This window comes from Apaloderma vittatum, unplaced genomic scaffold (assembly GCF_000703405.1).
Source record: "Apaloderma vittatum isolate BGI_N311 unplaced genomic scaffold, ASM70340v1 scaffold13476, whole genome shotgun sequence".
Lineage (NCBI taxonomy): Eukaryota > Metazoa > Chordata > Aves > Trogoniformes > Trogonidae > Apaloderma > Apaloderma vittatum.
The window spans coordinates 48,091-72,135 of record NW_009723510.1 but is presented as its reverse complement, the minus strand read 5'-3'; positions in this window follow the sequence as shown (position 1 = coordinate 72,135).

Sequence of the window (24,045 nt, the reverse complement as noted above, 5' to 3'; positions counted from 1 at the left end):
AAAGACATCATGGCTATAAGCTTGTTTCACGGTGTATTGAAGAGGAGTCTCTCATTTCCAAGGTCATAACTCAGAGAAGCATTAACACAGGCTAGGATGACTCAGATTTTACTCACTAGATTGCTCACTTTCTCCAAGTTAAAATCAAGTCTTTTCCACCCGCAGCCACCAAGAGCAGCTTCTTCTCAGTGGAGAGTTGATTTATAAGAAAATGCCACTGGTCCTAGGCTATGTTTTACTTTCCCAGTGGGTTCTCCAAAATGTGATGTTCCATGCCCTCTCTAAAATCTATTAGTTGTAACTCCACTGTGTACTTACTCATTGCTTAGAAATTGAATTTTTGAGAGCATTCCTACTGTGATGTACGTCTTACTTTCATTAAGCTAATACGCTGAACAAACAAGTAAAATGGTCTTGCGCTAATATGGGCAGTAATGGAACTAACTTTAATTGAAAAAGCTGTTTCAATCAGAGCATCTTATATTATATTTTTGTATGGAAAAACATCTCTTTACCATTTTATCCTAGGATGTGTAAAGAGGTGTGTGGGCAGTAGATCAAGAGAGGTGATTCTCCCCCTTTACTCTGCTCTTGGGAGACCCCACCTCAAATACTGCGTCCAGTTCTGGCGTCCCCACCATAAGAGGGACATAGATCTGTTGGAGCATGTTCAGAGGAGGCCACAAGGATGATCCAGGGGCTGGAGCAACTCTGCTATGAGGACAGGCTGCAGGAGGTGGGATTGTTCAGTCCGGAGAAGAGAAGACTTCGGGGGAACCTAACAGCTGCCTTCCAATACCTGAAGGGAACCCACAGGAAGGCTGAGGAGGCGCTTTTTACAAGACCGTCCACTGCTAGGACAAGGTGAAATAGATTTTAAGTTAAAGGAAACCAGATTTAGATTAGATCTTAAGAAGAAATTTTTCAGTACGAGGGTGGCAAGACTTTGGAAGAAATTGCCCAGAGATGTTGTGGCTGCCCCCTCCCTGGAGGTGTTCAAGGCCAGACTGGACAGAGCCTTGAGTAGCCTGATCTAGTTGAGAGGCGTCCCTACCCATGATAAGGAGGTTGGATTAGATGATATCTGAGTTCCCTTTGAACCTAAGCCATTCTATGAGTTTATGATGATTTTTTTTTTATTTCTCTACTTTTATACATCTGTGAACATGAGAAAATATCTGTCCAACAGTCAAGTAATTATTATCTTTAAACTACATCTATCATATAGAATGTATTTACAGTTGGCAAATCTGAAGTCCTAAATCTTTTTGATTCTATACTCTCTTTTGAATATTGTACAGTGGGATGGTAGCACAAACTGCAGCCCAAAGAGTCCAGCTTCTGACTGCTATGTGCACCATATTTTTGTTGGTGCAAACAGAATACATCAACTGCTCAACAGCAGAATTCATTCTCCCCAAAATTAAATGTTGGTGCAAATTCTGCGGATGAAAACCGAGCAAGACCCAAAGCCTGTGGTAGGATACTTGAGTTGTGCTATGTTGGTAAAAAATCTTAGATGCTTTAGCAGGAACTGAGTTTAAGTCAAGCTGCAGTAACTTATGCAAGAGGAAAAATACTTGCAGGTGCAGTTCTAAAGAGTATCATCTCCTTTCTTGAAGACCTCTATTTATTTTATGCTCAGCCCATTTCCTATTTTTCTCACACCAAGGATATAATACAGGCTCCAATAGCTTGATGGCTTTCCCTTAACAGCCATCTCAGGCCACAGATGATTTTGAGCATCTCTGGAATTTTAGGACACAAATTAACTGGATTTGTTACAATGTGCAGCAGTAAAATAGCTAACAATGCCCTCATTGAAATGGTGGTAGTTAGGTTTCAGACTTAACATTCTTTTGGAAAGTAAGGGAAAAGCCGTATCCTCAGAGCTGTAATTTCAGGTGTTTATCTTTGCAATGTCCCACATTTCACTCTCTCATGTTTTCACAGTCATGGCGATTACTAGTTTCATAATAATACAAAAGCTGAAACTCTCATATAGCAATGTATAGCAGAGCATGGCTAATTTTGTGGATGGAGCTTTGTAGAGCGTAACTCAGACTGGGAGCAGATGTGCTTTTCTCAGCCCGGCTCTGCTCATGAGGAGATTACTGTGCATCAGTGCTGACTTGCTCTTATTTTCCAGCAGAACTGATTGTGTGAGTGCTTCTTCATATATTTCAGTTAACCAAGTCGTATTAGCCTAAGTAATGGAAGCAGGTCGTGGCTAACCCAGTTTATTTTGATCAAAATGGGTTAAGGAATGACAAGAACTGACTTGTGGAAACTCCAACTTTTGCTTGGGGAGTTCCTGGGGAAGAAAGACAGCAGGTAGCCAGTGGACAAGCCTGTTTCCAGGGTGTGCATCTCCATATACCTTTTGAAACCTTTCACATGTGGTAATGGGAGAGCATCTTATCTGCCTTTCCTGGATGAGAGACACGCTGTCTGCAGCATAAACAACTATTGAATTTGTAGTAGAACGCAGCCCATTCTTGAAGTGTCAGTCACAGACATGTGCATGAGCACAGAGCTGAGGAGAAGTGAATGATTTAAGATTTGAATGCTTCAGGCCAAATATTGAGATTAAGCTAATTGATAAAGTTGGGATAATGAAAAGTTTTATTAAGGAGAAGAAATTTTTTTTTCAAATTAAGTGATAAAAGAAGTTATTAATACAGCTTGTGAAACTGTGCTCTATGAACAAAATGGAGTTACTCAAGCCAGAAACCACATACAATATTAACACAGGGGTTTTCTAGAGTCAGAATTCTAATAGCACTGGTAGAGTCAGAATATCCTCACTAACTCCCTGGAGTGTAAAAATGCAGAAAAGTTTGGTAATATGCTCTAGATATTCATTTGGTGTGGTGCAGTGAAATGAGGTGTTTAGAGAAAGAGTCCACACCCATAAATTTTCAAAATAAGGATGACAGATGAATACTTTATTTAAAGCTTTATGCTGCCTGATACTTGAGAAACAGACCAACAGCACGTGATCCACTCCACGGGCAATTTTGGAAAATAAGACAAAGCAAAGTAATTCCAGGCAAGTGTTTTTCAATGAGTAGTAAATCTGCTGAAAAATGGTATTTGTGAGAGACTGAAATATTCAGCTAACCAGATAGAATTTGCTGATTGCCTTTACCTGAAAAGAATGGAGAAGATTAAACCTGGTGAAATGTTTCAGCCTGATATTTTAAATTAGAGTACCTCCTTTGTCCTGGGTTTAGCTAAAAACCCAGTTCTGTTTAGTGATTTTTACTTTCCCGTTTCATCTGTTCTAGGAGGCTGCATGTTCTGAAGTCAGCAGCATGTTTTTGCAGACAGTGTGTGTTACGAGCAGTGATAACACCTGATGTTTACAGTTACTGCCTGGCACTGGGATGCAGAAAGGCTCTTGCTTATACTTATTTCTGTAGTGACCAAGGCCACTGCTGGCTCTTGTGTGCCACGCTGGGGGTGCCGGGTAGTAAGAGGGGTCACAAGGAAGTAAAAACTTGCACCAGGAAAGGTGACCAACAAGAGTATTCCATCCCATATATGTCATATTTAGTATAAATTGAGTGATCATGAGAGTTTCACCCCTTTTCTGCAATGGTCGGCATCCAGGGAACACTCTGTCCAACCTCCTGTTTTTGATCCGGATCCTGAGTTCCCGAATCCAGCTCCCCGTATCCAGCTCTCCGCAGCTGCCGCTGAGGCTGGGACTTCCCCAGTGCCTCCTGCTCTGCAGCACCAGTGGTGATTGCTGTCGGGGGAGGGAGTTGGGTTTGATATCGGGCTATTATCTATAGTTGTATATAGTTCTTTACTTTTATCATTCCGCTATTATTTCTATTATTGTTTCATTAAAGCTGTTCTAGTTTTTCTTCTCCAACCCGTTAAGTCTCTCTGCCTCATTCCCTTTTCCTTCCCATTTGGGGAGGGGAAGAGGGGGTTAGAGAGCATCTGTCCGTGTTAGAGGCCGGCCCAGCCCTAACCCACAACAGATTTATTGGTGCCCAACGTGGGGCAAAGAATCAAAATAACTGCATTCATGGGGCTCGACACTCCTTGTGGAAAGGACAAATTTTTTTTTCACATTTTTTAAACCATTGTTTGACAAGAACTATGGAATTTTGGTTATAAATATGGAGCTCAAATTCATGGTATAACCATGGTGCAGCTCAGGTCTGTCTCTATGAGCAAACATAGTGCACTTTAGACATGAGTTCCCTGGGTATCCCAGAAAATCCTCATCTAACCCCGTAGATAAAATAATAGCCTGATCTGAATCAGTGGGGAGACTTGAAACAAAGTGAACTGAACCTCTAGCCTGCTTTACCACAAAGCATTTGATTAACTGGCACTGGAACTCTCTAGGTGGGAACTTCAACCTGTCTTGAAGCTTTTTCCCAGCAGCTCCAAATCTGCCTGCATGAATCTCTATGCTCAAATGTGTTGATTAACATCAAGAGTGGAGAATCTGGCCATCCCTGAGGCTTCATGAGGTGCTTCCTGCTGCAGAATTCGTAGAACAGAGTCATAGAATAGAATAATAGAACATGTTGGACTGGAAGGGACCTTTAAAGGTCAACTGATCAAACTGGACATAGATAAGACATTTTAAATAGTTGTGCAAACTCCTTCAGGAGGTGCAGGAATGGTCAGGTAAGACTGTCTTTTGTATATGGTTAAGATAGGAAATGTTTCCTGTGTAGTTTCTTTGTAATAGGACTACAGGCCAGATGAGTGTAAAAATTGAGTGTGAGAATAGAGATTTGGAGAGTCTCACTCTGGACAGTTGAAAATGCCACTGCTAACTCTCTCATCACCACCCGGTCAATGACTAACTGTTCTCCTCGCGACACTACCCTCTGCAAAGATCCCAATGGTTTAAGATTCCTTTTAAGATTCTGTCTGTGAGTGTCCAACAATCTCTAGTTAAAGAAGTTAAGTAACTGTAGACAAAGTATTTTGGTGTTAGTCAAATGCATTTTCATTAATTTTGATAATTTCACCCCTTTCCAACAAAAAAAACAATTGCAGAACCTCAAATAAAATATAATCCCAGCTACATGGTATTTTTCAAGACTAGGTTCTAGTTCCCCACCTCCTGTTCTTGCTTCTGCAGTTTGCACTGTCAATTGATAAATCCTCCCATTCCTTCAGATCTGTCTATTCAGTATCTGAGCTTAAATAGAAGAAATTCTACATGCGTAGCTGGACACGTTATCATAGATTTTGTGCTTTTATGTTCAGTGGCATTCTGTTGCCTGAAGGGTGAGTAGCTATATCCACATAGCTTTTTTTAGAAAGTCAAGCAGAAGGTCAAGGGCTTTCTCTGGGAAACTGTCTATTCACAAGCCAGGTATTCATAAATAGCACTCTCTTCTAGCCTCTGTGCTTCACCATAACCAGTCCTAATCATGATAATTGAAGCACTTGAGAAAATATCCTACAGATGTGACCCATTCCACTGTGAGTTTGCTCTACTCATCTAGCATATTATATCTAATAAAGTTGTATAATGTAATATAACCAGCTGTTGATTATATTATATTTGATTATACTGAGCACTGGAGAAGAAGAATCCATTCTGGGGGAAGCAGCAGAGGAAACGTGAGAAGGGAGCAGCTGAGGTTTGCAGGTACCTCCCAAAAACTGAACAGGCTCAGCATAACTTCTCTGGGGTCCAACACCTCGACTTCTCAATGGCACAAATACCAGGCAAGGTGACTGGGTTGTGCTGACTACTCCTTTGTACTGATCACAAAGCAAGACAGATCTGTCTTCTCCTGCAGGACCTCTTTCATGAACGCTTTCTACCAGCACCACCTATTTGGAGACCCAGGAAACTGACAGTAGGATACTGACCAAATAGGAGCTTTAGTCTGACCTAGCTGAGTTACTCTGGGGGTGTCGGGAATTATTAGAAGTGCACACACACACACATATATATATATATTAGAAGCAAACTTTTTTAGTACCACAGAGTCAAACAAAACAAACAAACAAAAGCCATATAGCCTTTTCAGCTCATGGTGATCTGAAAAGACTTCAGGCATTTTTATATATGAGATTCTGGGTTTTGACTTATTTTAAATTGCTTAAATATCATGTAAGCACAGGAGAAGAAGACATCTGTAAAGAAGAAAATGTAAAGAGAAGCCTCTTCAGCCTTTAAAACAAGTCTCCAAGCTTATTGTCCTGAGGCAGCAAAAAATCCCCCAATTTTTAGGCCATAGTTCACTCTGTTCTTGCCCTAAAATAACGTAGGCCATAAACAAAGTTAGATCACCTCCCAAGTATCTCTTTTGTCCCTTGCTTGGTTTTTATTTGGTTCTTACTCAGAATGCTGCTGAGAAGAAAATGAGAAGGCAACTTTTGGTTTACGCTGAGTAATTAAAGCTGCTGCAACACTATTATCTGCACACAGTACTCCTCATGCCCCGTGTTGTGCTATGAGGAAAAATTACTTTCTTGTTTACGCTTCCTACCCCAGACCTAGCTGTGTATCAGTGACTGAAGTTATCCGTGCATAGTTTTCTACTTACATTTATGCCCATTAAAGCCAATGAAAAGCTTGAACAATACTGAGCGTAGACTATAATCAGCATGTAAAGTTTGTCGTGTGTCCTGGGATCTCTGGATGAAAGGCTCTCTATATGCCTCATTGTTATTAGTTTTTCCTGCATCATTTGTCAAGATAAATACATGGCTGTTGTTTAGCACAATGTACTGGAAACTTCTGACTTGCAAATTAATCTGAAATGTAGAACCATATAAAAACATTTTATGCATCTAGCATTGATGATTTAATTTCTGCTCTTGAGAAACAGTCAAAAAGAAAAGTTAGCAACACATATACACAAGTTAAAAGAACACATGTAATGAATTAAAAATTGTTGCCTTCAGTTAGACACCGATTGTCACTGTGAAACAGTAACTATAATGGGGAATTAGGTTAGTGTAACACAGTCAACACACACAAAAAAATTCTTTTACACTGATAAAATAAAAGCACAGGAACTTTCAGAATGCAAAGGCAGATTCAGCCATAAAAAATATTGTAGAAATCTAATTCTAGTACTTTTCACAGAGCTGAGCACGTAATGTCAGCTCACATGTAAAGATACCCTTGAGGAGGAAAAACAGGAGGAGGTGCTTTATGTTTATGCATTGGGTTGTCTCCGTGGAAGGAAACTGAAGAAGTTATGAGGTTGATTAAACTTAAGTTGTGGTTGGGAATTATGCACAGATCAGAAATGAAGGTTGATGATTCAAGGTCCTTCTGCTAGCAGAGATGATATTTTAAATAATTTTTATATATTCCACTTTGTTCAGAAGTATCACATGATAATATATTATACTTTCTCATGCCATGTTAAGCCATTTTCAGAGGTCCAAGTAAGATAACGTGGAGAGAAATCTGAAACACATTATTATGAGAGATGAGACTTTAGACTCTGTGAAATAAAGTTTTTTTCTTTCTGGTAATTTCTATCAACTGTTTGCTTTGTTCTTCACTCTATCTCCTGTTAACAAAGTCTGAATAAGCTGGGAAGCAGCTCTTCTTCCCTCACGTCCTGCCCCTTTTGACCATCACAGAGCTTCTCAATCCTTTTATAGCCTTTGTTCCTGACCATACAAGGTGAGCTGCTCAGGTAGCTCCAGTCCAGTGCAAACTGATCCTGGAGCCTAATAACAGCTAGGAAAAATTAAAAAAGAGCAAAAGTTAACCCCTTGTACATTGCCAGTAACTAACAATCACTATGGCCAAGTGGTTGGTCTCTCCCTGACTGGCTCTCTGCATTGGATGAGGAATATCTACAGTCCCTGTGCAGAGACGTTTATTCTGAATATGGATCCTAAGATGAAGCAGAAGACATTCCCCAGGGAAATCCTCAGAGCTGTGCTTGCTAAGATCTAGCTGGATTTGTGCTTGGTTGGTGTTTTCCAGTCAAGCTATCTGGGGAGAATTCTTGGAACATCTGTTGAGTCTGTGCCAAACTGTGTAAGTCTGGGAAAAAATTTTCAGCAGTCCTCATGGCAGAACACTGGAATTAGCACACCAGGCCCACTCAGATACTGGACCTGGCCTTAGGGTTCACTGTTTTATTTCTGCTGTTCCCTCCCTTTTATTTCTGCTGTTCCCTCCCTCCCTCTCAGTGGTTTAATTTTTCATAAATGTTCTGACTGCTGGGGTCAGTAAATAGTCTCGTACTTATACAGACTCTGTTTATCTTTTTAAACAAATGTTGGCCGTTAACTCTAAGTAATGCTCTTGAGGAGCCAGATTTGTCAATATAAATCATTAGAACATGGCGGGGTTGAAAGGTCAGGAAATAGCGAGAAGAGCTTTTGTGTGTGTGTGTTTCTAAAAAAAAGGATTTTACCTGAAAAGTCGAATGAGCAAGGGAACATGAAATCTAGAGAAGAGACAGATGTGCCTCCTTCCAAGCAGGCTCACAGGAATCCTGCCAAGCCCCATTCTCAAAGAGAGAGACCCCTTAGTTAACCTCCTCAAGCTACTCCAGATCTAGGCACTTGTCTCACAGATTCTGACTCCCATAATTCCAGTATTGTCAGGATGTAATTCTTGTTATTCTGTTCTCTATAAATCCATGGAATGGACAGTAAATTTTGCAAGGGACTGCTCTGAATTAGCTTTAGCTGTTTGAAACCAAAGTGTTTATTGTAACCTAACTGACTAGGCCACTGCCTAGTCATTAAGGAAAAGTGCCTATATAAAACGACTCATCTTAAAATAGGGGCCTCAAATCAGGAAAGATGATCCTCATAATGGAAGTCTGCCTTCAGTAAGTATACAAACAAGTTGTAAAATTCATTTTAAGCAGTTTTCTCATTTTTAGATGACAGAAATTACACACAGCAATGATTTCCCATAACTGTCCGTTCAAACTTCTTCATCTTTTAGGTGGAAGGGGCACCAGAGGATGAGACGGGGGTTAATTCCTCCATTCTTTATTTTCCCATGGAGTGCTAACGAGGCAGGTGTAATGCAAACCAATGGCCGTGGTAGCATTTGAATACAGTGGTTGCTGGAGTGCGATAAGCTAAGTCACTTTTCATAGCCGGCCAGATACATCAGCTAGTAGGAATAGAAACAATTTATATTCCTTAGATAAAAAATACCCTGTTAAAAACACTTCTGAAAGATATTTATATGAAACTTCTTGCTGACAGAATTCTAGTCAAAAGTCTATTCATCTTTTCCTAAGAGAGATATCTAAGATAGGGCAGATGAATCACCTTCTGGAGGTGCCTGTCTCTGAAGACTTCTATTCAGACATTCTTCTTTGTCTGTGTTGGGTGAGGTAAAGCTCTGGCAACTGCTGCTTTTAACCCCAGTAATGAAAGTGGATGGCGACAAACTGGAAAGAAGAGACAAATTAAAAGATGCTTCATTGCAGGTGATATGAAAATGAAAGGATAAACCTAGAAATAATTAAAAAATAAATGCTACCGTCTGGGAAAATTTTCAAGAAGAGGTCACAGGTTTTCAGCCTCCTGAAGAGATAAAGCTCACTATTCTGGGAAATCTAACATTAGTAAGAGATTTAAATGCCAAAAGAAAGGTGTCCTTGAAAAACTCCAGAAAAAATTATAATCTAGAAATGGAACACTTCAGATCTGATTCTCATTTACACTAAAAATATTTTCATCACATTTACAGTGTGAACTAGCTTTGCAGTAGGTGTAATTCCACCAAGTTCCCACTAATTACCAAAATGATGTTGATTAGGTTTTTTGAGATTAGGCTTCCCAACCTCCCAAATAAGAGGCTGGTTTGAAACTATGAGTGAGCAAGTAGCTATGAAGAGAATATCGAGACCCACAAGAGCTCAAATACATTGAGAAAATTACAGTTGTCTTTTGTTATTACATGCAACCAAAACATTTATCAAACTACAATATAGTATATTCTGTGCAACCAAAGCTGTCATCATGTAAGTGTTTCACATACAGAAACGAATGATTGCAGGTTCCAAATATTTCCATAATTACCTTTAAATAGTATAACATTCAACAATATCCAGGATAATATTTAGTTCTATGAATTTCTAGCCCATGCAGCCTCAGAGACCACAAAAAAATAATGGGACTTAGGATAAGAAATGAACACAGTTCAGCACTGATTTATTACCTCCTATTTTTAACCTGGTTTCCTAAGAAATCAATGCTTATGTGATCATGCTGTGTATGTGTGTAGGTATTAAATTTGGTTTAATGGCCAATTTCAACCACGTTTGCGTGGAAAGAAAACTCAAACATGGTAAGGTTGAGAGTAATCTCACATAACCTTGGGTGGATAAGGTGTGGATATGTCCATTTGAACTCAGAACCCCAGGCTCCCTTCATAGGCAGTGGAAGGAAATAGCCAGTGTATTCTGTGATTTATGTAATCTATTTCAGACGTTTATCATAGGATGAAAGAAATCTTGCTGTTGAAACGTCTATTTATCTCTATTGGCCGTATAGAGAAATGAGATAGATAGCAAGCACAAGTGTGGACGTCTAATCTGGACTTCACCTTAACTTCCTGAAAATTCTGTGTGACTAAGAAGGTGGTGTCCCTTCTGGGACAAGAATTATAATTGTAATATGGTGAAATATAGTGTCAGCTCTTACCAGGAAAGAATGCAGACAAGTGGGAAACATTATGGATGCCCCATTTTCAGCTTCAATTAGTCTTCACAGCTTGTTAGAAGCTAAATAGTCCATACAGGGGTGATGCATTAACTGAAAAATCCACTTACACACACAGTCAGTGGCTAGGTACAGCAAAGACAGTCTAAATGTGGCAAAATACAGACATTGAGACAATCTTTTAATGTTTGTTTTCAGTGAGAATTATCCGCTGTACAGTAAGAGCTGAGCTCATATTACATCCCTTCACTAAGTGTCATGTCATGGTTTAAGAGCAAATGCCAGTGTGGAGACTAAATGGATTTGGATATCAAAACACTTTAACCGAAGAGATATGCATTTTTAATATTCACATGGCTTTCCTGTGTTTTGGGAGAGGTGATGTGGTCCAGTAGAAATGTTGGAGGGGTTAGTGTAGATGTTACACACTGTCATGGGGTAGGGTTGCGGGTCCCCTGTGGTTTCTTCAGATCCCTAGATCCCCCTGGAGTTGGAAAATTGGTCCTGAATCCCCACCCCAGTGGTCATGATGCCACCCAGAGTCTCTCTTGTTCCCTGGGTCCCCCTCCAAATTTCTTTATGTGGGTGGAGAACACCTCTCTGTTGACTGATGTGTTCAAATTCCTCACGTTTTCTGATTTGCTACCAGCAAGTGGCAGATTTCACTGTTAGTGCTCACAACACACCTGCTCTGAACACGGTTCCACTTCCTGACTACCAACAGGTTGCTTGCATGGTTTGACCATCTCCTTCCTTGAGTACACAGCAGCTGTTCAACGTTCACTTTGTTCTGTGGGACAAGAGGTTGGTGCTATTTCATCTACATCTGCTTTAAAAAAGGGTTGATTAAAGTTTGTTAACTCCCACTAAGACAAAACTTTGGTTGAAGTGCTATCCTAACAGCTATGCTCTGCACTCTTAACTCATGCATACAGCTACATGATGTCACATCATTTTTTTTCCCACTCCTGTACTCATCTGACCACCTTGTTGTCTCGCAGCCCTACTTGCTTCTCATCAGCTTCTTTACCCTGGTGATGGACGGAATATTTGCCTAAGCAGGTCGGGTTCAAAATATTTAACAACTTTTTAGGAGGAGACTGGAGGAAAGAGAGACTGAGCTCGCTCTTTATAGACATTTCTTGCAGACTTTTTTACAACAAAGCTGTCAGCGTGACTCTACAGGAGGATACAGAGGTAGTCTTGGTAATGCTTTTAAATGGTCTTCAATCATACCTGAAATATCTTTTCTCAAAGGCACTTGACTAAACCTCATGACATTTTGACTCAAAAGCTTACATTATGAGGTAGTAATAAGGGTGCTTGGGAGCTCAGTTAAACTTGGTCTCACTGAAATTTGACAATGCAGTAGCTCTTGGGAAGATATTCGTGAGAGGACTTGTTTTCATTGGAATTGCCCGCAAACATAACCTTTTGCTAAAAGGCTATTTAACATCATTTATTCATTATCTAGGCTAAGATAGGAAGTGTGTGACAGATTAGTAGAATAACAAAATAACAGGGAAGAATCCTGTTTTTAAGGCAAAACTAGATTACTTTCTGAACAATATGTTTTACTGTAGCTGTTTGAAGATCTTTGGCTTGGGTCAGCGACAGCTGGGAGAAGGATTTGCATTCCCTCATCACGTTGTGGTGTTTGGGTTTTTTTTGTAGGCCTGCGTAGAACTGTATTAAACCAATGATTGCAATCAAAGCTAATGACTTTTGGACTTTATGTTATTATCTATGAGAGTCAAGAAGGGTTTTTTCCCCTGCTGCCAAGTTTTAGGTTTTCTCTTTTCATTTTCTCCCCCTTAGAAGTAACAGAAATAAGCAGCAGCTGGATATTGGATAGGTCACTGATATGGTACAGAGAATTCTCACAGGTGTCTGAGTGGTTTATTTTCTTGCGCACTTAGAGTTGTATTTGTTTTGAGATATGTAGTTGAGAAGGAATTTTATCCTAGATTATTCTGAAAGGGCCTTTTAGTTTTTACTTTCTTCTTCAGCTGTACATATATCTCTTCAGCTGACACATAATCAGTTTTCTTCTTTCATATGGACCTTAGACAGCTTGATTTCTATACTGTCATACTTCTCGGGTTTTTGAGGACTGAGACATTCATTACAATTAAATATGTAGGCTATTGAAATGAATTCTAATTTCTGCTTAGGCTCTGATATACCTGAAGTCAGATTAGATGACCTAATGGTTCCCTTTGACTTTCTTTTTTTTTTCTGTGAAACCATAGACTATTTAGAATGTCTGCATAATGGAAGCAGATAAATTTCATCAGTGCTCAAATTTAGGGGGAACAATAGTTAATCAGATCTACTGATCTGCAGGAAAGCAATCCAAATGCTTCAAAATCCTGCTATTAGTTCAGGGACTAAATTATACCCAATGTTGTAAATGAAGATATTTCTTTTGAATTCAGTGGATTTTGGACCAGCTCCTGGGTCTTAAAACCACACAGTACTCTTGCGTTATCAAGTAATTCAAACAGGTGAAGTTGTTCAGTGATGTCATTTTTGTTCCACATTGTAATTTCTGATAGAGAACTAAGCTGAAAGAGAAAACTGATGATAAAAGCTGCTTATTTGATGTCACCTCAAGGTTTTGTTTATTTCTACCACAATTTGCTATTTCTAAGTTAGTTAGCAGCAATTGAAAATCCAAGAGTTCCTAATAGAGTAGTGAGTTCTGGTATTTGGTGACCCATTTCATGCAAGATACACTAAATTCTTCAGGCACTTAATTTTATTTTTTATTTTTTAATAAAAAAGATTTTAACTACACATGTTCAAAACATTACTGGCGTCATTTATCAAATGAATAAATTGTCTTTTCTTCCTCACTGAACCTCAAATCTGAATTTATCTGTTTGTTCAGTTTCCTGCTCTTTGTTTCAGTGACCCTCTTTCACCTATCGTACTCACCGTAATTATTTGACTTATCTGCCAGTGAGAACTCATCTTCTTTTTCTCAACCATAATTACTTCATTGAGCATTAAAGTGAAAAGGCCACTTTCCTCTTGTTGTTTATCTTTTCCAGATGTCAAGTTATTTACAAAGCCTTTGAATTAGTAATGTTGTGATGAGAATTTTTGTAAATTATATGTGAGAGAATTAGGCCCATTATAGTCTTGAATTCTCATTTGTCCTGAATCATTTTTTCTCTTCTCAGTTTCCTAAGCATTGCAGTAGTGGTTTATTACCGTTTCAAAGTGTTCTGCCTATGACATTCTGCTTAATGATAGCAGGAGATGTGACCCAACCAATGGTACATTTTTCTGACAAGCTACTAGAACTTCAAGTGTTTTGATCTCTTTCTTTTTTAAAGGCATGAAACTAAAGTAATATGAATGTGGCTGTAAATTCTATCACTCTTAACAGGCCTTAAATCTTTGATTCCTTTCAATAATAAACAAAAATGGTTTCTTTGAAGATACTCCTCTGAGAAGTGTCTGAAATTTACTCAGTCGAATCAGTTTTATAATTTCACCTTTATTCAGTGAAATAAAGGCTTGAATTTTGGTCTCATAGCTGTTAATATCAGATGCTCGTTGCTATCAACCACAAAGCTAGAAAGATATTGAAAAATCAGATTTAGGTCATTTTGGACACTGTTATTTTAGACACCAGATTTATCCCACTCAATTTTAAGCATGTTTTAAACAAGTCTGTCTTATCTCTCTGACTGCTAAGGAAGAGTAACTGACACCTTAGGTATGAATTAGATCTCAAGGTGAGCCAAATTGCTGTCTGGAGAAGTTGCTTCATACAAACCTTAAAGGGTGCCTACAGCAAAAAATATCCCAGCTCCCCAATTCTGCTGTGTGCCTTCACGTGCTTGGGTTGAGCTTGGGCAAAAGCCCTTACTTAGTGTCTCTCATGTCTTCATGCCTCTATAATTGATTGCTTTCTGTAAAGATTCACTTCCTCTAGATCATAAAATGATTTGTGTTGGAAGGGACCTTAAGGATCACCTAGTTCCAACCCCTCTGCCATGGACAGGAACACCTTCCACTAGACCAGGTTGCTCAAAGCCCCATCCAGCCTGGCCTTGAACGTCTCTGAGAAGGGGACATCCACAACTTCTCCACCATCTCACCACTCTCACAGAAAAGAATTTCTTCGTAATATCTAATCTAAATCAAGTTCCTTCCCTTCTTTCCTGTAGGCTGCCTTTAAGTACTGGAAGGCAGCTATATGGTCTCCCCAGAGCTTTCTCTTCTCCAGGCTGATCAACCTCAACTCTTCCAGCCTGTCCTCATAGAAGAGATGCTACAGCCGCCTGATCATTTTCGTGGCCCTCCTCTGGAATTTGTGTCTGACATGGCCAAGAATCTATATGACCTGACACAGTAGTGTTGTAAAAATAGTTCCCCCAGCTTCCTTCCTCCCAGCTGGTTATCATTTACACTGTTTTCCTGCTTGAGGAGGTATAAATTTATAACTGAGAAAGTTTATTTCTTATTTACAGTTTATCTAGGGTTATGAGGAAGATCCTTGGTATTCTCCTTGGAAAACTTGATCCATTCATGTGAATAGTTATGTCCAGAGCACTGGAGAAGAAAAAAAAAATACAAGTTTCATTTAAAAAAATAATTATTTTTTTATTTTTATTTAACTGATATATAATTGAAGTAGAACCAGCTAAATAAAAATTACACATTTTTCCAGTAATTTTAGTTATTGTCCTAGTGCCACAAGAGGTTTTTTGATAGAGCCTTTGCACATAAGTTGAACTTTAAGTTCTGGGTCTTAGAATGATAAAAGAAACCTTATACACTGTAAACATTAGGTATACTCACTGATTTTTTTGAAATCAAACATGATAATGATGTACTTGTGCGTAAAACACGACATTATCTGTTATTGGCATTTCTTTGATGACCAAAGAAGTACTCAGCCCAGTAAATCTTCATAACCTGGCAGTGGGTGGTTCCTAGACACAGCTCTGGAAAAATCAGTACATTAATTGTGGTGATTACCGTGAGTGCTATTGTTCTCTTTCGGAACAGAACCGTAGAATCACAGAGTACTTCTGACAGAAACCCAAGGAGCAGCTTTAAATAATTGTGGCTAAAGATCTTGGTAGCCTAGAAGCAGTGTAGCAGCTTACAGAACCTTGGAAGTATCCCACAGTATTTCCTGTTTCCATTCTTCATTTCTAGAGGAGTGTGAATGCACAGTCCCTTAAAAATATCCAGTACATTATTAAAGGGGCACTGACTTTCTGTAATGGTGATATAGTGTTTAATTGTTATATTCTGTAATGAACTGCATTTAGCAATTTTAGTCAACAGTATAGGACCAGTTAGAATAAGCAAAGAGAATCATTTTGAAAGGCCTAAATAAATCTCTAAAAAGAGTCTGAACATTAAGGATGAAACCTCTTCAGCGGAAAGTCTCTACCAAACTGCACTGGAATTAACATTTCCTAGGGTCTGAGTTCTTGTACTGCATCTCGTGATGGAAGGTCAGACTAAGATCGTACCCCAACAAGACACATTACATGAATTACAATGCAGCACCTGCCACACTGAGGTCTGATTTTGAGAGGAATGTGCAAAGATATTGCCACTTTTTAAAATTTTCACAGTTTTCTTTCTATCCGTCCCCCTGCTGTTTTTTTTTCACTGTGGTATCTGCTCTGCAACGTTGCTTGGAGCAATGTTGCTCTGATGTTCCAATGTTCCATCACCGTCACCAGCACACATTAGGATGTGTTGAACCAGCAAAAAAACATCAGGCAGCACAGATGCTGAATTTTCCTGATACGCCTGGAATGTTACACAGCAATGAGGGACTTGGAAAGTTGTTTCCATAAATCAGTTTTTTATAACTAAAGCACATGGCTTTGGGGTATGTGTTGTTGATTTTTTTTGTTTTTTGGGGGTTTTTTGGGAGCTTACTTCTTTACTTAGCAGTTATCTGTGCTGTGAAATCACAAGGAAATCAATTAGTGCAATTAGACTGGACTTTCTTTGTTCTGAGGATGGATAGTGTTTTTGAGGCTGAAGAATTAAACATGTGGAAAGGGTGCCTTGTTTCATACTAGAATTAAGGTAAATAAAATTATAGAATGTTTTTTCATTGCAATTTACACTTAAGCTTAACAAAACATAATCATACTTTTTAATATAATTTTTACTGAAAAGTATCTAACAATGGTTAATTGGAAAAGTGATTGATATAATAGATAAAAGTTTGAATGCAGAAGTCCATAGCATTTTTGAGCTTATAAAGAAAGATTATGTAATTTTTCCTGACTGAGCAACAAGGGCTCCTCAAAATGTCCTTACAGTTGCATAAATACAGGAGAGGGCTGTTGCCATACCGAGTGCAAAGTTCCACACTGGCATTTTTTCCCCACTGAACTACTTAATAATACACTTCAAATATAGAGTTTGAAAATCCAGTCCTAAACTCTTAAAAAAATTTATTAGGATGTAGTGCTCTATTTCAATGCCTAGCTTTTTGTGTTAAACTAACATAATTTAATTTTGGAGGCACTGTAGTCAAGTGAAAAGATTTAAACTCTACGTAGGACTGATTTCATACCTTGTAATAAAAGTTTAGGAGGAAATAGTAAGCTTTTATACCAGAAATAGAAAATTGGTAGGTCTGTGGTATCAACTTGGAATTGGCACTTAAGACTTTTAATCTACAACTCATATCTTGTTTAATTTATATGTTAGCACAATGTGTGAATGCCTTGCCACCACCAAGGGCTGGTAGCATTATACCTATATTCAGAAACAGAAAAAAAGAACATTCTCACACTTGCAGACTGCTTGCTTTCATTAGGTTTAATTAGTTTCCTCAGCACTTGTAAAGAGAGTTGTAGCTAGTGTTTAACTGGTTGGGTGGCTTACACCAATAGTGAAAGGGACTGTAAATAGATGCTGCTTAAAATGGAAATATTTGATCCTCTTGCTATAATAAAAAAAAAAACTGAACACATTATTAATTTTTTGGAAAAAACAGAGCATCCTGTTCTGGAAAACTTCTGCCATCTGCTTGGGAGTCTCTGTGATGCGTTTAGTCTGTATTTTGAAGAAGAGACTGAGAAGATTAAGTGGTGAGATATTTGCAGAGGAGTCATGGTACAAAAATAATTTGTACATTTTGAGCATATAAACTTTTATGATAGTTGTCTATATCTGTTTATGTTACGGTGCTAGTGAGACGTTTCCATATCCTTTTGAAATACCTGAGGCTGAAGCCCATGTTATACACATGGAATATGTGTATGATGACCATGTATATGGATATACGTACACCGACATAGTAAAAGGAGAGACAGTAGAGCAACTAATAAAATTCCTCTAAAGTTTAATGTCATATAATGTATAAATCTAAATTACTCTTCTTTATATTTCTTTAAATAGTTCAAGAGAGTGAAGACTTCTCTTTCTCATTTTCCCAGTGGAAACAGAGTAGCCAGTGAGGAAAGCTAGCTTTCCCGGACATTTGAGATGCTTTTCCCGTGTCTCCCTTAGCTGAATCTGGGCTACTAAAACTAATGGGGCATTAAGATGTAAGAACCACCAGTCAGCACGTCCTTACCACAGGTTCACTTGAGTGCAAGGGAATACTGGTTGCGAAGTTTTATTTTAAATCAGGTTACCTAGACTGGTGCTGAAACTTCTGAAGACATAAGCTGTTATCCTCATCCAGACGTGGCCTCAGCTGCAGCTATTAATTCTATTCAAGTAATAAATAACTTAAGCTTGTTATGACCTGGTATTTTCTAAAGTTTAAAATTAGCCTGATGATTAGCAGAAAGACCTCATAACAGAAAAAAATCGTAGTTGCAGCTGGTCTGGAGAACATATTATGCCTCTATCCATATAAATTGTTCATTTATGTCAATATTACAGCATTTTGATGGAGACCTCTGTGGAATCTTTCACTGCTGCCTATGATTTACTTTATTTTTACATGCATGGAAATAGTGTCGTTCAAGGGCAGACAATTTGGTATCATTTTTATAAACAAGTGTTATAAACACAGAGAAAAGGGACAGGTCATTTTATACCAAATTTAGCTGCTCATTTAAGGAGATAAAACAAAATAAAATAAGTGCTATATGCATTAAATCCTACTCTGCTGTCTCAATCATTTGGGGAAAAAAAAGTACAAGAAAGCTATTGACTTTACTGTTTCCTTTGGGAGAAGCACAGATGTGGAACAACAATTTTTAACACCTAAGTGAGGCAGCTTATGAACTGTGTCTAAGTTTGTTCAAAGCCCTCCAAAATATGGAGTACATTTCCATCCAATTCACATAAGAACTCAGTGTCTGAGTCAACATAGCTTTCAAAAATGCAAGTAATTCCTCATCTGTTTAAAATTATAGTTGCACTGCACACTATATTTCTCTGGAGTCTTATTTCAGATTTTACTTTTCTCATAATTTTTATATATATATATTCATACAAACTACCAACTTTATTTCAGCGCATTTCAATGTTCTGCGCAGCAGTTTTGTTTTTGAAAGATGAGATGGTGAAATGCAATGACAGCAGAAGATTTTTCTCACCTTGCTCTACCAGCTGTATTTGTCCCCATCTTGGAAGAGCTGCCACTCACTGCAAGAGACTAAAATGGTCTAATACGGTCTCATGGATTTCTGATTTTACCTCATATCCTGAGGTTGTGGATAATGTTAGCAAACAATGTCATTTTTTTTTTCCATGGTGATTTTGAGAGCTGCATATTTTCACTAGAAACAGAACACTGAAATCAAGAGTGACAAAAACTCCAGCTTTGTACTTGTTCCTGCATGTGGGTTTGTGGGGGACGGCAACTGGACTGCTGGTAACCTGGCATTGGTTGAAGACATTGACCTTGACAAATTCCCAGTGTACCCTTAAGATGGGAAGTTGTGTGTACTGAGTTTGGACACGTTTGCGGAACTTTCTCCCTCAACATCCGGGGGGATGAGCCCAGCCAGAAGCTGCTAATTGTTACCCAATTAGAATGTGAAAACCAAGTGTTTGACCTATCAGCAAAGGCCACGCTACCTTCTTCTAGGGATAATGTTAGCAAACAATGTCATTTTTTTTTTCCATGGTGATTTTGAGAGCTGCATATTTTCACTAGAAACAGAACACTGAAATCAAGAGTGACAAAAACTCCAGCTTTGTGCTTGTTCCTGCATGGGGGTTTAACTTCAGAGTCTCTGGTAGTCCCAAAGATTCTAAACATATGCACAAATATTTTAGCCTATTTTCTACCTCTGCTGTAGAATTATGAGTGATGTAAATTATTATCCAGCAAGACTGTAAGTTTGAAAAATTCCCAAGCTGTGGATGCAGTTCCCCCACCCACCTTCAAACAGAGCTGACTGCAATAAAATATAACAAAAACTGATCCTGCATAAAAAAAGAACATCTGTAAATTTTAGAATAAAGCAAAGTTAGCCAGCCCCACTATTGCCAGGGACAGACTGGGCAAACTTTACTTTGCTTCAGAGCTATACCCTTCCCAGAGGTCTGAGAGCCAAGAACAATGCAATGGACATAGACAAACCCATGGCCATCATCATAATTTCAATACTAATGCAGATGAAGAACTCAGATTTCAACCTCTTCTGTGAATAAAATCACTGTCAGGATTTTACCTAACTTGGTAAGAAAACACCAAGAAGCTAGAAGATGGCTACAGACAGGGTTGGGGAAGGAAGTTTCACTGTATTGACATTATGGAAATCCTCAGAGACCCCTTGGAATATTTGTGGAGACAAAACCCGCTGACTTTCACATAAACCCAAGCAATCAGGCAGCACTGAACTATTTTTGTGGGAATAAAATATTATCCATTTATGAATTCCAGATGGGATGGGACAGCTGTCATGCGGATGACATCGTTCCCCTTGACTCTGGAAGACGGAAGGGAAAAACTGAAAGTCACATGTAAAGTATGTCAACAACGATGACAGCACTGGGCAAAAGAATGTAGGAATGTTGGGCAAAATGATCTACATAATGACTAAGACAAATAAGGTCAAGTACACACTAAAATGAGGAGTAGCCACAGGACAGTAGTTTAGAAGTAAGTCTGCAAAATATTCTCTGTTATGCTTTGTGTGCTAAATGCAGAAACAAAACATCAGGAAACATCTGGTTACTAGGAGAGTATATATAATAATAAAATAATTTATTATTTTCAAAAAGCTAAAAGCCTGCTTTCTGTTGTGTAATTTTTCAGAACCTCATCAAGCCTTTTTAGATGCCTTCCTAATTCCTCAACATCAAGATAATTTCATAGAATCATATAATCATAGAACCAAGAATTTCTTACTATTTTTTGATTTTGTGGTTAAGGTTTCTTGTGATTGGTTTTGAAAACACACTAAAGAGAAAAAAACCTTAGGGCTAAAGAAAGGACATTTTCACAGGAGCAAAGGGATTATGGAAACTTATTTCCTCTTAGTAGTAAGAGGTAAAAGATTTAGACAAAGAATTTGGTGCTGGAATAGTCTACTACACTAAAAATGAAATGACATTTTATGTGTCAACCTTACCCAAAGCTGAAACATTCTGAAGATTATGGACATGGTGAAATGTAGGAAGGATTAGTATTTCTTGCAATTCAATTATAAGAACATTAACAATGTTCTGATTACCAAGGAAATTCTTTGAATAGCAAATAACTCTTGGATAATATGCTTTTTTATAGCTGTATTGCAATGTCTAATTCCCAAAGACAAGACTGGTGCAAGTGATGCTTCAAAGGAAACTGCATTTCTATTGAATAAGAAATGAAAGAAAGAGAGGGAGAAGAGAAAACTTGGAGAAGATTCCTTTGCTGAATGAATTTTGACTTTGTCACTAAACTTATGTGAGTGGCAGACCTTTAGAGATAAAACAGTGTATGAAGGGACCATCTGCAGGAACCGGGAGGTTGGCATGTGTCTCTTCTTGAGCTACAAGCATCAAAAGTGAGGCTGACAGCCCTAGATACTGAATTTGAAGGAATATTTTCCTCCTGCAAGCACAGACAAATGGTGTCTTTTAAATGATGTGTTGCAGAGAGGCACCCCAGAATTCCAGGCAAATATTGGAGTTCCTTTCTTTTCTCCTTTCTCAAATTTTCCATTAGCCTTTGGTTACTTCTCTCTATAGCTCACATGTTACCATTTTTTGAGCCCCCAAATGGCTATGATTTCTTATGCTATTACCCTGCTATTAGAGAAGCAGTCAGAAAGATGCTGTGACAGTTTCGTCTTTTATCTTCTGTTTACGGCCACTCTAAAGCACAAAGAAGAATTTCTGCCTTTTTAACAGACATTTCAAGGAATAAACACTGTGTACATTACATACAAAACCCTGAATAAAGGGCATCCATTTTAGATGCTTTCAAAGATAGATTACTGAAGAATTTCTGGTAAACACATGTAGGTTTTGTAAGCAGCCTGTAATATTATTTTAAAGCAGAAGGTAGTACTTGCTTATGCCCACACTAATTTGTAAAGTTTACCAGGACTCTTCCATCAAACACTGAATGAGAATTCCCTCGGCAGGAGTACTTCCAGGCTGTAGATCCTTACAAAGATTCTTACAAAGGCCCTAGTTTTATCACCCCACCTCACAAGCTCTGTAAAACCGTTATTAAAGCTCGTTTGTCAGCTTGCCATGGACCTCTCTGTACTTTTCATGACACTGATCCACTGTGGAGGTCTGCACTGAGGTTCTCACCCACCAGTGGTTCTTGTCCTCTTAAGCCTGATATCAACACGGCACCAGGTGATGAGATCCCATCTCAGGGCTGTGATGGATGGCTCCAGACACAACTGTGCTGAACAGTGTCAAGACGATTGTACTGTTGGTACTGCTCATACTCCAGCTTAGCTCACCATATAGATGCTGCCTTCTGGAAGTGAATTATGTCAAGCTTTTATCAAGCTGTAGCACAGGAGAATGCGCCAAGCCATAGTAGTATTGCAAGCTGCTGACGACAAGTCACTGTAATTAGTAGCATGAGATGTAACGGTACCGGCTCGTGTATCTGTGCTATTGCCACACGAGACATCTAGAATAGTACCAGAACATTCAAGAGGGAAGACTGTTACTACAAACAGAAGACGAACAATTCATTCCTTCTTTTAGAATGATTCATAGCATACCAATATTGTGATCATTTTATCTTCATGCTTCACAGTTCTGATCTCGCTCTAACTCTTAAGATAGGCTTTCCGTCTGTTCCTTCCACATGTTACGAATGCAGATAGCATGAGGACACCTACCACTATTTCTGCCTCTGTCCTTTGCTGCCACAATGTTGTTGTCCTACTGTGATAGCAATGTTTCTCCTACAAGTGCCCTTAATTGACTCAAGATCATGTGATCCTACTTGTTTTTCTGCTTTGGCATTGGTATGAAGAGCACTGCTGAGTGTTACTGATTTTGCACTTCCTAATTTATTTGTGGGAAAATGAGGGATTCAGAGATCTCTTGTTGAGATTCCTTCCACAACATATTATCCAAGGAGACACAGCAACCACTTAGTCATATCCTGGGCCTGTGTTGGTAAGAAAATATTATACATAAATGCTAAACAACCCACTTCACTCTTGCAGGTTCATGCTTCAGCTGCTGCTCCTGCCCAAGGACAAGGGACGGGAGAACAGATTTCTGTGCCTTTGAGTTCAAACTAGAGGTGAAGTAGGACTGCTCACCAGCTCCCACAGTCAGCTTGAACTTCCTCTTCTTCATGATTCTCCATATCTTAGAACCAGATTCCAGTATTCCAGCCTGTATTCTCTTTCCAATATCTCCCACATATATGACATTTTCCTTTAAGAATCTGTTTTTCCTAGGATGTAAAAATTATGACAGTTTGATATTTTTACCCTGCCAGGACTACAGTAAAGGGGAAAAAGGACTGATAGTGCTATAAGCCCTCTTAACATACACTGGGTCCCAAAGCCAGATGCACACTACTAAGCCCATAAACTATTTTCTGTTGCTGTGAAAACTATTTACTGATAGCACCTGCAAGCAAAGTATGTTGGATATGGAGGCAGATTATTCAGATTATGGGTAAACCCTGGAACCTCGACCACCTAAGAGCACCCCAGCTCTTAACTGGAATGCTGCCTGCTACATGAGGAGACTAATAACCAAGTGAGAGTTTCAACTGGAAGGGCAGCTGCTCTTAGAGGACCCAGACCACGTTATCACACCAAAGAAAATCACACCAAAGAATCACACCAAAGAAAATATTTCCATAGAGGACCTGTTTTTTTTCCTCAGGGCTGTCTGGAATCCCTGAGAACCTGCTGAGATTAAACATATCCCCTTTAGACAGTGGCTTGTGTCAGGTTTCCTGGAGTAACCGATGGAGAATAAAAATATAGTTCCGGTTTG